This window comes from Camelus ferus, chromosome 19 (assembly GCF_009834535.1).
Source record: "Camelus ferus isolate YT-003-E chromosome 19, BCGSAC_Cfer_1.0, whole genome shotgun sequence".
NCBI lineage: Eukaryota > Metazoa > Chordata > Mammalia > Artiodactyla > Camelidae > Camelus > Camelus ferus.
In genome coordinates this window covers 29,097,790-29,110,225 of record NC_045714.1, presented here as the reverse complement: position 1 = coordinate 29,110,225, position 12,436 = coordinate 29,097,790, and the positions used below count along the sequence as shown (strand labels likewise).

Genomic DNA, 12,436 nt, shown 5'->3' with positions numbered 1-12,436 from the left:
ACTACAGTCAATACCTTGTATAGCCTATGATGAAAAAGAATACGAAAAGGAATATATATATATCATATATAGGTATATGATATATAACTGAATCACTGTGCTATACACCAGAAACTAACACATTGTAAATCAAGTATATTTCAATTAAAAAATAAAACTGTCTTCCTAGGTATGTTAGGTCTCTCTAGGTATAGTTTCAAAGTTTGTACATCATTTATATTCAGATTTTTTCCTTAATGTTGCTCTCATTCAGCATTTGACAACTCTTATCTAAAAGGAAGTGTTTTATCTGAGGGTGTCTGTCTCTAAAACACACTCCCTTCCTCTTGAAACAAATACAATAAAAGAATATTGAAATGAAAGAAAAACCACATAGCTCACTTTCAGTCAACATTTATCCTGCTGTACAAAGAGAAAAAAGAGAAGAATATAGATTTGCATCGATTAAATGGTATCACAGTTACCGATTTTCTTTCTTTGTGGAATACATACAGGAATCAACAAAGTAAATTTATTTTTGCTGGTTCGGAGTTATCAGGGAGTTATTGAAAGGGAGCTGCAGTCCTCTTTCTGCAGCAGAACTAATGTGAGAGGAGAATGATAAATTAAATAAGGGCACGATGATTTAGCCAGCTGCTTCAGAGCCCTGAATGATCACCCGCAAAATACAGATAAGTGTGGGGCTTTGTGCTGTTAAATAGAGTTATGGTTTTCAACTTAGAAGAAATGCTGTGATGTGGCTGGGTAGTCATATTAATGGGATATTTTTGGTTGCTCGTTTGTCCTTAGATTGTCTCAGCTCCAGAGATGGGCATGATTAACGCGGTACCCTAATCATGAGGAGGAGAGGGGATGGCGTGTCAATAAATTGGAATTGAAGAACGGCCTGTGAACTCTTTCGCCAGCATATCGCTGTGTTCCCGGATTTTGATTTAACATTTTATTTCTCTTTCTTGAAGGCCATCTATGGAAACAGGAGAGGGCTTTTTTAAACCTTGTTCAACCTTTGGTGAATCCTCACAGTTGAGAGGGGTGTCAGATGGCCTGTAATTCCACGGGAGAACTCGAGGATTTCAGGGGTGCTTGGTGTGGCTGGTCTGTGCTCCTTTGTGATGTGGCTGGGGGAGAAAGTGTATTGTCAGTGTGGCTTTGTTAGTAAGTTTTACTCATAGTTGAAGTACTGTAACCTTCTTAAGAAACGCCAAAATAGTCTCTGCCCTTGTTTGTTTGTTTCATCGAATGCTGTAGGTTTCAGGACTGTAACACCCACTTTGACAAACCCCCATAATCATTACTAGGGAAGTACGCCGGCCCTGCCTTGGGAAAAGAAGTGTTATAAAAATGGGAGTGTGTTTACCTTCCTACTCTGCCAGTCGTATTAATTCCCGTCCTAACATTTTCCTTGGGTAATGGAAGTGGTAAGTTTCATTCATTCATTCATTCAACACTTAGGCGTTTAATTAAACACTTAGGTGTAGAAACACTGTAACAGGTAGTGAGAATGAGCCTAAGGGACAGTAGTTTGAGTACTTGGTTCCAAATTGGTTTTTTCATTGTCCCCTCATCTCTGGGGAGTACTGGGAAACATGTTAGCATAGCATTGACTGAGTCTCTTACCCTTGAATCCTAGATGGTGGGGACACTGAGATCCAGGGGAAAGCTGTGTGGTGGTGCTATGTACAATTTCAATCTCTCTAGTCTTTCAAAACCATCTTGAATTTCTCTAAAATGCTTATTCTCAGTCTTGAAACATCAGGTTATCTGTATAATAATGGGTTTTCATCTTGACAGCATCCGTAAATTAGAGAGAAATTAAAAAACATTTGCATTCTCAACCCCAGGTCTTTCAGATGTTTACTGTTCTAGACAGTTGATACAGTATATGAAACTCCTGAAATTATAACTTACTGTTTTGAGTCGTATCTCTTCCTGCGTTTTGGTTCATGTTCTCCATTGCACTAATCTTCATCTATTTACATTTTCATTCATTTTGTTTATGTGTTGTTTCATTCATTCATCTGGATAATTCCAGTCAAACTCAGCTACAGTAGCTGATAGGGAATACATTGCATAAAAGTCATTAAGGGCAGAAGAGAAAGAATGGTCTGATTTTGATCTTTTTCAGAATTCTTAATGATTCTCCCTTGATGACTGATGGCAGCAAATGTTCCAAAAGCTACTTATTGAAAATGCCAATTTTCAGTTCCTTATCTTCACTCTTTTTTTGTTTTCTTTTTTCTTATCTTCACTTTTGACTCTCAAAAAATTGGATGCCAGTTCAATTGGCTGCTCTGTACAGTTACTGTGTTTCAGGTTCTTAGAAATCCTTGTAGAAATGAAGCTATTCATTGTTTTTCAGACTAAATGGTTTTGTTTCTTTAACCTTTTTTATGCTAATTTTCAGCTTTGAATTCATTTCCTTTTCTCATGCTCCACAAGCAGTCCATCAGCCAATTTTGTTTCCTCTGTGTTAAAAATGTGTACTGAATTGACTATTTTTCCCAGTGTCAGCTGTTACCAGCATTGACTCAGGCCACTGTCATCACTCATCTGGACTCTTGTAGTAGCCTGTTAATTGGTTTCTCTGTTTCACTCTTGCCCTGCTACAGTTGGTTGTCTGTTTGTCTAAATTGCAAAATATTCCTTTAAAATTTAGGTCAGACTATGTAACTCTGTTGCTTAAAATGCTTCAATTGCTTCTCATTTAACTGAGAATTAGTCTTAATCAGTGCCTTTGATCTGGCTTCTTTTTTCTTATTCTGCCTCGTTTCAGTGACCCCCTTCCTCCCTTTACTATGCTCTAGCCGTGTTGATCTCTTCAGCCCTGTAAGATCTGCACTCCTTGAACTTCCTTTGCACCTGCAAGTCCCACTTCCCAGAATCCTCTTCTTCCAGACCTTCACAAGGTGTACTCCCTTTTTTCTCTGAGGTCTTTGCATATTCATCACTTCATTAAAGAGACCCCACTGGAGGCCCCTATCTAAAATAGAAATACCACCCTCTTCTCCCCCTCCCCCTAATACCATCCTCCTCTCCCCCTCCCCCTAACAGGACTGCAATAAATATTTTCTGAATGAGTGAAACAACTATTTTTCATGGAAGACATTTAATTTCCTGCTTCTTTTATGGGAATAGATAAGGAATGCATAAAATGATCTTTAGCAGAAGAGGACATGTAAATATTACAACAAAGTGGTAAAAAATGACATGTTAAAAGTTCAAAACCATGTTGTGTTCTTAATTTAAAGTACAAACAGTAACAGAACAAGAAGTCAATAAGTTTTTGAAAAATGGAGATATTTCTTGGAATAGCTAACATTTGTAACCACATCATTATGCAAATATGTAATGTTGCTGATATAATTTTAAGTTTTATTTTCCTAAAATATTAAATACTCCTCCATTTGTGATCAAATAGAAACTGCTGATATGCTTGACCAGCTTTCTTTTATAATAAAATATATCTGTGTGTAGTATATATTACAGCTATGTATGCACATGATTGAATTACCAATACTTTATGAATTTTTAAATTAAGAAAGTTATGATGCATTAGAGTTATTTTCTATCGTTAAATGGGAATCTGTTATGATTAGTTTTGATGTATTATTATTATTTGTAGGTATTAAATACATACTTGCAACCTCGTAGAAGGAACATTTATTCTGTAACCAGAAGATCTTCTACATGTGGTAAATGTGTAAATTCACTTAGTTATCTTGGCTTGTTGTCTTATCTCCAAAAGGAACATAATAATACATCACTGACTTAAAGGTAGAATATATGGTACTCTGAAATGTGATTGATCTTGAAGATTCATAATTTTAAAATCACAATAAGATATCACCACACTCATTAGAATGGCTAAAATAAGAAGAAAAACATGGATAGTACTAAGTGAGTGAGGGTGCAGAGCAATTGGGACTCTCCTACATTCATTGTTGGTGAGAATGTTAAATGGTACAGCCACTTTGGAAGATAGATTGGTAGTTTCTTATAGCATTAAACATACACTTACATGTGACCCAGCAGTCCCACCCCTGGGTGTTTACATAAGTGAAGTGAAAACTTATGTTCACACCAAAATCTGTACACTGATCTGATAGTTTTGTTTATAATCATCGGAAACTGGAAACAACTCAGGTATCCTTCCAGCTGGGGAATGAGAAAACAAAAACTGTGGTACATCCACACAATGAAATACAACTCAGCAGGAAAAGGAACAAACTATTGATGAACACATCAACGTGGATGGATCACAGAGTGCACCACGCTAAGTGAAGGAAGTCAGAGTCAGACTCAGAAGGCTACATAATGTATAATTCCATACAGCCAGAAGTTGAGTGAGGTTGAGAGGAGGGGCTGACTGCAAAGGGGCAGCATGAGAGAGATCTGGGGCTCATGGAACTGCTTTATGTCTTGATTTGTGTGGTAGTTACATGATTATATGCATTTGTCAAAGCTCGTAGAACTGTATACCAGAAAGAGTGAATTCTACTGTATGCAAATAAAAAACAGGGGATTAATCCTCTTGCTTATTAAAACCAGCTATGGCTTTGACTCCAGGCATTGAAGAAACCTCAGTGTCCTAGGAGGGTGAGCACCTCTATGTCTTAGTTCCTCATCTCATTTTGCTTCAGTTGCTAGAGTTTCCTCTCAAGACTTTGTCCTGCTTCAGGTAGTACCCATAGCATGAGGGACTCTGATCCTGAGGTCAGAGGTAGCAGTGGCAGAAAAACCTTCCCACATTCTCCCAGAAGCTGCCCCAGAGAGACCTGCCCAGATGATTAGTCTAGGTGGGTGGTGGTGATGCCAATGAAGATGGAGAACTTGTCCCGCATGTTAGAGATGCAGATAAGTCAGCTGCTTTAGTTCATTCATAAAACCAAATAGAGATGAACAGGGAACAGAATCAGAGCAGGCTGTGTGTCTGGAGTCTGTCTATTCAGTAGGGTACCTGTGTCAGGGCCTGGCGTCAGCAGCCACGTTCTGGATCTTGAAGAGTTTGTAGAGTTCAGTTCCATCAATAAGAACCCTAGTTGTTGCTGTATCCCAGTGTATTGGTCCCCAGTGGGCCAGCTAGTGACATAATTTCTTGTAGGACCAGTGGTTGACCAGTTGTCTGTGACCAAAAAAACGATCTAATAAATATAAATACCAGTCTCAAAGTTATATAATTGATAACAAGAGAACTTCAGGCATTGAGTTGTTCCTGTAAGCCGTACCATAATTTTTTTCTTTCTCTTTTTTTTTTTTTAATTTTCAGTTACTGACTGAAAGTTGCCTTTTATGTTTGCAAAGTGTGTGAATATATAAAGGTTTTTGAGGTCACAATTCTCTGGTCAAACCAGTTCCGTTTCCATTTTTCTAGACTGTTTTGTGTCTTCTGCCCCAGTGTACCTGCTTCTATCCAGCTGTCTCTAGAGTGCTATAAATCTAGATAGATCCTGAAACCAGCTTCCTGCCAGCAGATTAGAAGTGAATCACAACAGATTCAAATGAAATATTTTTCTCTCTGGCATTCCTCTAGAGCCATGGCCCTTGAGTTTCTAATGTTACTATTCTTAGTTTAATTTGCACACGTCATTTTCTCTGCATGCATCGCTACTGGAGTGCAGAAATAGAGGAGGGGGAGAGGACAGTGATTGAACACCCTCCTCAGATTGCAGGAAGGGGATGAGCCCTTTTCGTGTATTACTCCATTTAACTTGACAACAATGAGTGAGGTAGATAATTTTGCTGCTTTTCAAACAAGGAAGCTAGGGGCAGAGAGGTTCATTGGCTTGTATTCTCAAAGATAGGGTCTGTCTCACTCCAGAACCGGCTCTCTTTACTCCCCAGGGCTCCATCAGCTGTCTCTGGGGACGGGAGATGGCACCGGTCTTTTGAGGTTGAGCCCCGGGCTTCTTGTCAGACCTGGTCTGAGAACCAAGTCCGCTCTCTGTTTTACTTTTCAGAGTCCCAGGAGATTTGGCCTAATTTTATGTATTTTTCAAAGCAGCCACCACACACTTACCATTTATTTCTTTCTCCTCCATGGCCGCCTGTAGAGGAAAATTGAGTCTCAGGGTTTCATGACTCTGAAGCACAAACCCACAAGGCTTTCTTATTTTAATAATTCTACTTCTAATTACCACAGGGAAATTGGAAAGCAAAGAGAGAGCCAAAAAAAAAAAAAATTACAGAGGTTCAAACTTTAAAATCTTAATCCTTGAACCCAGTCTATGTATTATAGCTCTTGAAATTCTTCTTAGGTATTATTTCTTAGAAGATACTAGAAGTCTCTTTACTAGGGATTAGTTATTAATTTCTTCTATCTTGGAGCTGTAATCCAAAACAAATCCAGGTTCGTAACATTTTCTGATGAAATTTTCTCTCCCAGCCAGATTGTATTTTCCAATGACTGTCCAAGCTCTGCGGGTTTCATTATAAACCTGCTCTAGAAGAGACGTCCAGAAAGCAAAGATGTTCCATGTTAGAGAGACTGGGTCACTCGAGGGGACTGGGAAATGGATCTTAGGCTTAGTTTGAAGCATTTTTCTGCCCACGATCTGGAGTCAGAGCCACATGAGGGAATGGAAATGTTCAGTAAGTGTAAACTACACACTGGATTCCAAAGACAGAATGCAGGAAAAAAGAAAAAAAAAAGAGAAAAGATAAACTATCTCAAAAATTTTTATATCAGTTACATGCACATCAATTACATGAGCAAATTCTGCAAATACTGGGTTAGCTATGTTATTAAAATTAAGTTGACATTTTTTAACTTCTAATTTTCAGATTATTGTAGATTCACATGCAGTTGTAAAGTAGAATACAGAGGGAGCTTCTCTACCCTTCATCTAGTTTCCCTGTGGTACCCACTTACCAAACTGAGGTATAGCATCACAGCCACAAAACTGACATGGATACAAATCCATTGACCTTATTCAGATTTTGCCAGGTTAACATGCACTCGTGTGTGTGTGTGTGTGTGAGTGAGTGTGTAGTTCTGTGCAATTTAATCACCTGTGTAGATCTCGTGACCACCACCACGGTCAAATGCAGAATTCCATCACAAGGCTCACTTGTGCAGGCTTCTGTAGCCACAGCCAAGTCCCTGCCTCTTGTCCCCCCTAACTCCTGGAAGTCACCAATCTGTTATCCGTCTGTCATACAATCGAAACTACGTAGTATGTGACCTTTTGCTCAGCAAAATTCCCTTGAGATCCACCCAGATTGTAATTGCTGAGCAATATGCTGCATGTCTTTTGACTTTTTTAATGGTGTAGCCTAGAAAGCCTAAAATTATGTGTGGAACTCACAACTGTGGCTTTCATCGTATTTCTCTTGGACAGCACAGGTTTAAGGGTGTATTTTGTGGAAGTAATCAAAAATGCACATTTCGGTTGCGTTTTCATTGAATTTCAGGCAGCCTGTGCTAAAAGGTGCATTTTGTTCTGCTAACTCTAAATCAGGTAATTTGGAAATGAACAAGGGAACCGTACCTTTTAAAATCTTTCGGGAGAGTAAAATCATCCCAGTGTCCCCTCCCACTCCCCTCCTTCCACCTTTTTTTTGGGGGGGGGGTCATTTTTCAGTAAGAAAACCTCTGTATTTCTATCCACAAAAGAAACTTTTCATAAGGTTAGGCAACAAGGAAGGGTTTCTTGCAACTACCGCCAATGGCATTCGGTACACCTGTTGGAGATTCATTAAATGTCTTGTATTTATCTGACATTTTCCCCGTTGGGAGACACAGGAGCTTTTTTTTTTTTTTTTGTCCAACTTAAACTTCAGAAAGAAACCAGCTCAGTTAGCTTATGATGGAAGGAAGAAGCAGGACACAGGGACACTTCAGAGCAGGTTAGAACCGAGGTAACGGAGAATACCATTTTCAATTAAAATTGCCTGGGGAAATTAGGTAGGCAGAGAATAATTACCTGGGTTGGCATACGTCCAAGTTTCTGAAGCTGAGACCCTGCTCGAATGTTCCGAGGGATCACTGATGACCACAGGCAGCCAAGGTCCTTGAGAATTCTGTCTGATCTCAAACACATTGAGTGTTCTGGCTACTGTGCATAGCAATTTGAAGTCAAAGTATGTAGCATGAGAAATTCTAGCAAATGAAACTGGGTAAAAACTAAGACCCAGAGACAAGCAACACCACAAATTGTTAAAGGGAGGCGGTTTCTCTGACAAAACAGATGTGTATTTGAGATGGAACCATGGGAGAACGTAAAGAGGACGGAGTAAAGGATAGTTCCAGTCACTCACCTCCTTACGCCGAGGACCCTGGCGTGGTAACAGTGCTTGGTCAGCGCTTTCCAGGTCCCAGGAAAAGGCTCTGAGTAAATGCCACCTGGCACTTGGGCTTGTCCAGCCTAGGTCCCTGGAAATGAGTCACTGAAAGCAAGTGTTCCTTTAATGCGGAGATCAGGATGTCATATGGTGCCCCCACCCCGCCTCCACTTCCTTCACCTCCACCTCCCCTGACCTATTATTACAACTACTAAGCATGTGTTTCTTGGGGTCTGTTCTGCTGTGGCACTGAGGCCGTGCCGCCCTGCTTTGGCTGAGTGGAACTGATGGAAAAGGCTGGAGGTTATTGGACCGTAGATTTTTTACTTTCTCATTACCAAAAGGAAGGCTCCCTTTCTTCTCTAGAGTGGGAAAGGGAGCCAGTGATTTTTCTTCTTTGCTTCTAGTATTAGCTTTCATTTGTTTCCATCTTTTCGTAATCTCTAAATTACAAAATGTAGGATAATGAAAAAGGGTTTGGAAAGAGTGAAAAAGCGAAAGACGGGATCAATTACAGCTTTCATCTCGCCTCTTCCAAGTAAAGACACAGGGGTTAAGGAACGCCTGGCTTCTTTTCTTTTTTTAAGAAGATTTCATAGGCTTGCTTGGGCAGGGCTGTTGCTGGCACACAGGGTGTCTTTATGCAAATTATAGGATCACAGGCCTTGGCAGGGCCGTCCTCATGCCTTGGCCTTGGATGTGAGCCAGATCCATTTGAGTGCAATGCATATGTGCTTGGCCACCACCTTGTGCTGCCTAACAGGTGCAGGAAGCACCCTTGTTTCACAGCTTGGAGTCGCAGTTGGGTGCACAGACAGTTATGGTTGTTAAGAGGAAGGGCCCAAGGTCTGAGTTCACGCTCCTTTGCTTGCTCACCACGCGACTCTGGATCCGTGACACAACTACTCTGTGCCTCAGTCTTCTCATCTGTGAAGAAAGATGCTTGCTTCTTCTGAACCTGTCAGGCGGTTTTGCTTTCTAACCAAACGTATTTTTGAAGGGAGATTTCTTAAAGATTCTCATATTTTTGTGTAAAAAAAATCTTAATAAATATGCCACGTGCTAGTGAATGTATTAAGCATGCTTTTAATTATCTATTTCTTTTTCTTTTAAATATTAGTGTGGTTAGGTGTATGTTGCTTCTTTGTAACTTCTGAATAGCCAAACCTGTTGAGTGAAAAGCAGTTTAATTGGTTGATACCTTCTAGAAAATATAATAATTTAATTAAAAAATTTAACCCATGATGTTATTTGAACACTTAACAATTTTTTTTTTGGTCCTTCTAGAATGTCAATTTTTTACACATCTAACTTCATAAGATTCAGTTTAAGTTAAAGGAGAGAAACATCTCATGTACATTTGGAAGTTGGCAGCGTACATGCAATCTTGGGGTTAGATGATGGAATTCAGTGATGAGTGGGAGGACTGTTACAAGTCTACTCTCTGGTTTAACTTCCGTGCATCCTCTCTGCTGGCCAGTTAGCTTTTCTTGCATCATGATGTCGGCTCCCAACCTAAAAAAAAAAAAAAAAAAATGCATGCAGAAGACAAATGCACGCAGCAATTAGGTACTAAGTAGCAGGCAGAATTCTCCGATGGCCCCAGGACTCCCACTGCGGTGTATACACCCTGTATCATCCCCAGGACCGTGACCTTGACGGATGTCAGTCCTGTGATTGGGTTATGTTAGGTGGCACAGTTGGCTTTCAGAATTAACTTTCCCTCTTTGGGACTGTCCTAGTCAGCTGAGTCTCTAGAAGGGACTGAAGAAAGAGTCAAAGAGAGAGAGGGATTCCATGTGAGAGAGATTCTCCATCGCTGGCCTGGAAGATGGTGGGGGCCACCTGGCAAGGAGCATGGGTGTCGTCTGGGAGCTGGCCATGGCCCCCTGCTGACAGCCTGCAAGGGAATGCCCCTACATCCTGTGACTATAAGGAAGTGAAACTGATCGACAACCTGCCCGAGCTTGGAAGTGGATTATTCCTCAGTCTCCAGAAAGGAAGGAAGCCTGGCAAACACCTTGATTTCAGCCTTGCAAGATGCTCAGGAGATAACCCAGCAACTCGACCCAGACTTCTGACCTACAGTGCCAACAGCTAACACATGTATGTTTTTTTAAGCTATGAGATCTGTGGCAGTTTTATTATGCAGCCATAGAAAACCAATACACGAGGGAAACCGGGCAAGAGTGGAACGTAGGTGGGTGATTGCAAAGCCATCACCATTATTTAGAGAAAAAAAAATAACATTCATAAAGTAGCTCATGATAAACTCCTAGAAGGAGCCCCCAGTTAAACATTTTAGAGCCAGTTAGCTACGATCAATGACAGATACAGGAGCTGTAACTTTTCTGGGCAGAGTTTAGAATGGTTTCTCAAATTGGCAGTTTTAGACTTAGGGAAGGGCAGAGCAATGGTGACATTGCTCTCTTGCTGGACATTGGGGGGATGGTAAAGGGAAAACATGCAGACCAGGAAGGTGGGTGCCCCTTCCTTCCATGCTTCTCAGGGCTGCTGACTGTGCTTTCACTGGGTGGTGGGGGGTCACTAACCAATGGGGGGAGAGGAGCTGGAGAACCCAGGTGAGGGGCTGTCTGGGGGAAGCCATCGGGAGGGTGGGGGCGGACTGCTGCTGCTCAGCTATGGCTGGCATACCTGCGTCATTCTGGGTCTGTGTTGCTAAGTCTTCCAGATTTCCAAGAGAAGCTGGAGTTCTGGTGACTCAGATGAACTCTCTCATTATGTAAGTGCTGACAGGCAGCTGACATGGTAAAAGATCACCATGGGGACATGGAAACATGTATGTGACCAGATCAGTCCCACGGCAGCCTTCAGTGCAGCCCAGAGGAGCCAGTTTACGTGGGTGGCTTGGGGGACAGAATTGGACGGTGTGAGCTCGATGGGGATAGCTGTTTTGTTCCCTTGGTTCACTGCTGTGTCTTCAGAGCCAAGGACACTGTTAGGCCACAGGGGTGCTCAGTACATGCATGTTGAGTGACTCTGAGGAGACCTAAACATGTTCATGCGGTGTGAAAATATCAAGTGTGATTGCTTTGGTGAAATGAGTTTCAAAGGCCTGATTTTTTTTTTAATTGAAAATATAGTCGATATACAGTGTTCGTGTGTTAGTGTTAGTTTCTGGTGTACAGCATGGCAATTCAATTTATATATATATATGTTCTTTTTCATATTTATTTTTTATTATAGGCTATGATAAGATATTGACTATTGTTCCCGTACTGTAGAGAAGGACCTTGTTGTTTATCTAGTTTGTATATAGTACTTAATTTCTGCAAATCCCAAACTCCCAATTTATCCCTCCACCCCTCCTTCCCCACTGCTGGTAACCATAAGTTTGTTTTCCATGTTGTGAGTCTGTTTCTGTTTTGTAAATAAGCTCATTTGTGTCATTTTTTTAAAGAGTCCACATACAAGTGATATCATATAGTATTTGTCTTTCTCTGTCTTACTTACTTCACTTAGTATGACAATTTCTAGGTCCATCCATGTTGCTGCATATGGCATTATTTCATTCTTTTTAATGCCTGACTAGTATTCCATTGTATTTATATATCACAACTTCTTTATCCAGTCATCTGTAGATGGACATTTAGGTTGTTTCCATATCTTGGCTACTGTAAATAGTGCTGCTGTGAACATTGGGGTGCTTGTATCTTTTTGAATTAGAGTTTCCTCCAGATTTATGGCCAGGAGTGGGATTGCTGGATCATAGGGTAGCTCTCTTTTTAGTTTCTTAAGGAATCTCCGTACTGTTTTCCATAGTGGCTGCACCCAACTACATTCTCACCAACAGTGTAAGAGGTTTCCTTTCCCTCCACACCCTCTCCAGATTTGTCGTTTGTAGACATTTGAATGATGGCCACTCTGACCAGGCTGAGGTGCTACTACGTTGCAATTTTGATATGCATTTTCTCTGATAATTAGTGATATTAGCCATTTGTATGTCTTCATTGGAAAAATGTTTGTTTAGGTCTTCTGCCCATTTTTTGATTGGGTTGTTCTTTTGTTATTGAGTTGTATGAGCTGTTTATATATTCTGGAAATTAAGCACTTGTCATTGTTTGCAAATATTTTCTCCCATTCTGTAGGTTGTCTTTTTTCTTCCCCCAAACTGAATTATATTTGATTTACAATG

General features: G+C 40.6%; 1 protein-coding gene across 6 annotated transcripts in view; it reads left to right on the top strand.

The window, feature by feature from the left end:
* PLCB4 (phospholipase C beta 4) overlaps positions 1-12,436 on the top strand; it is a 384,413-nt gene that overhangs the window by 117,602 nt on the left and 254,375 nt on the right. The window contains exon 1 of one of the 6 annotated variants that reach the window (XM_032461840.1): positions 10,023-10,386. The exons of the other annotated variants lie outside the window; for them this stretch is intronic. The gene's annotated coding sequence lies outside the window, so the exon portion shown is untranslated. Of the gene's footprint in view, positions 1-10,022; positions 10,387-12,436 lie in introns of those variants that run through there. 6 annotated transcript variants of the gene reach the window in all.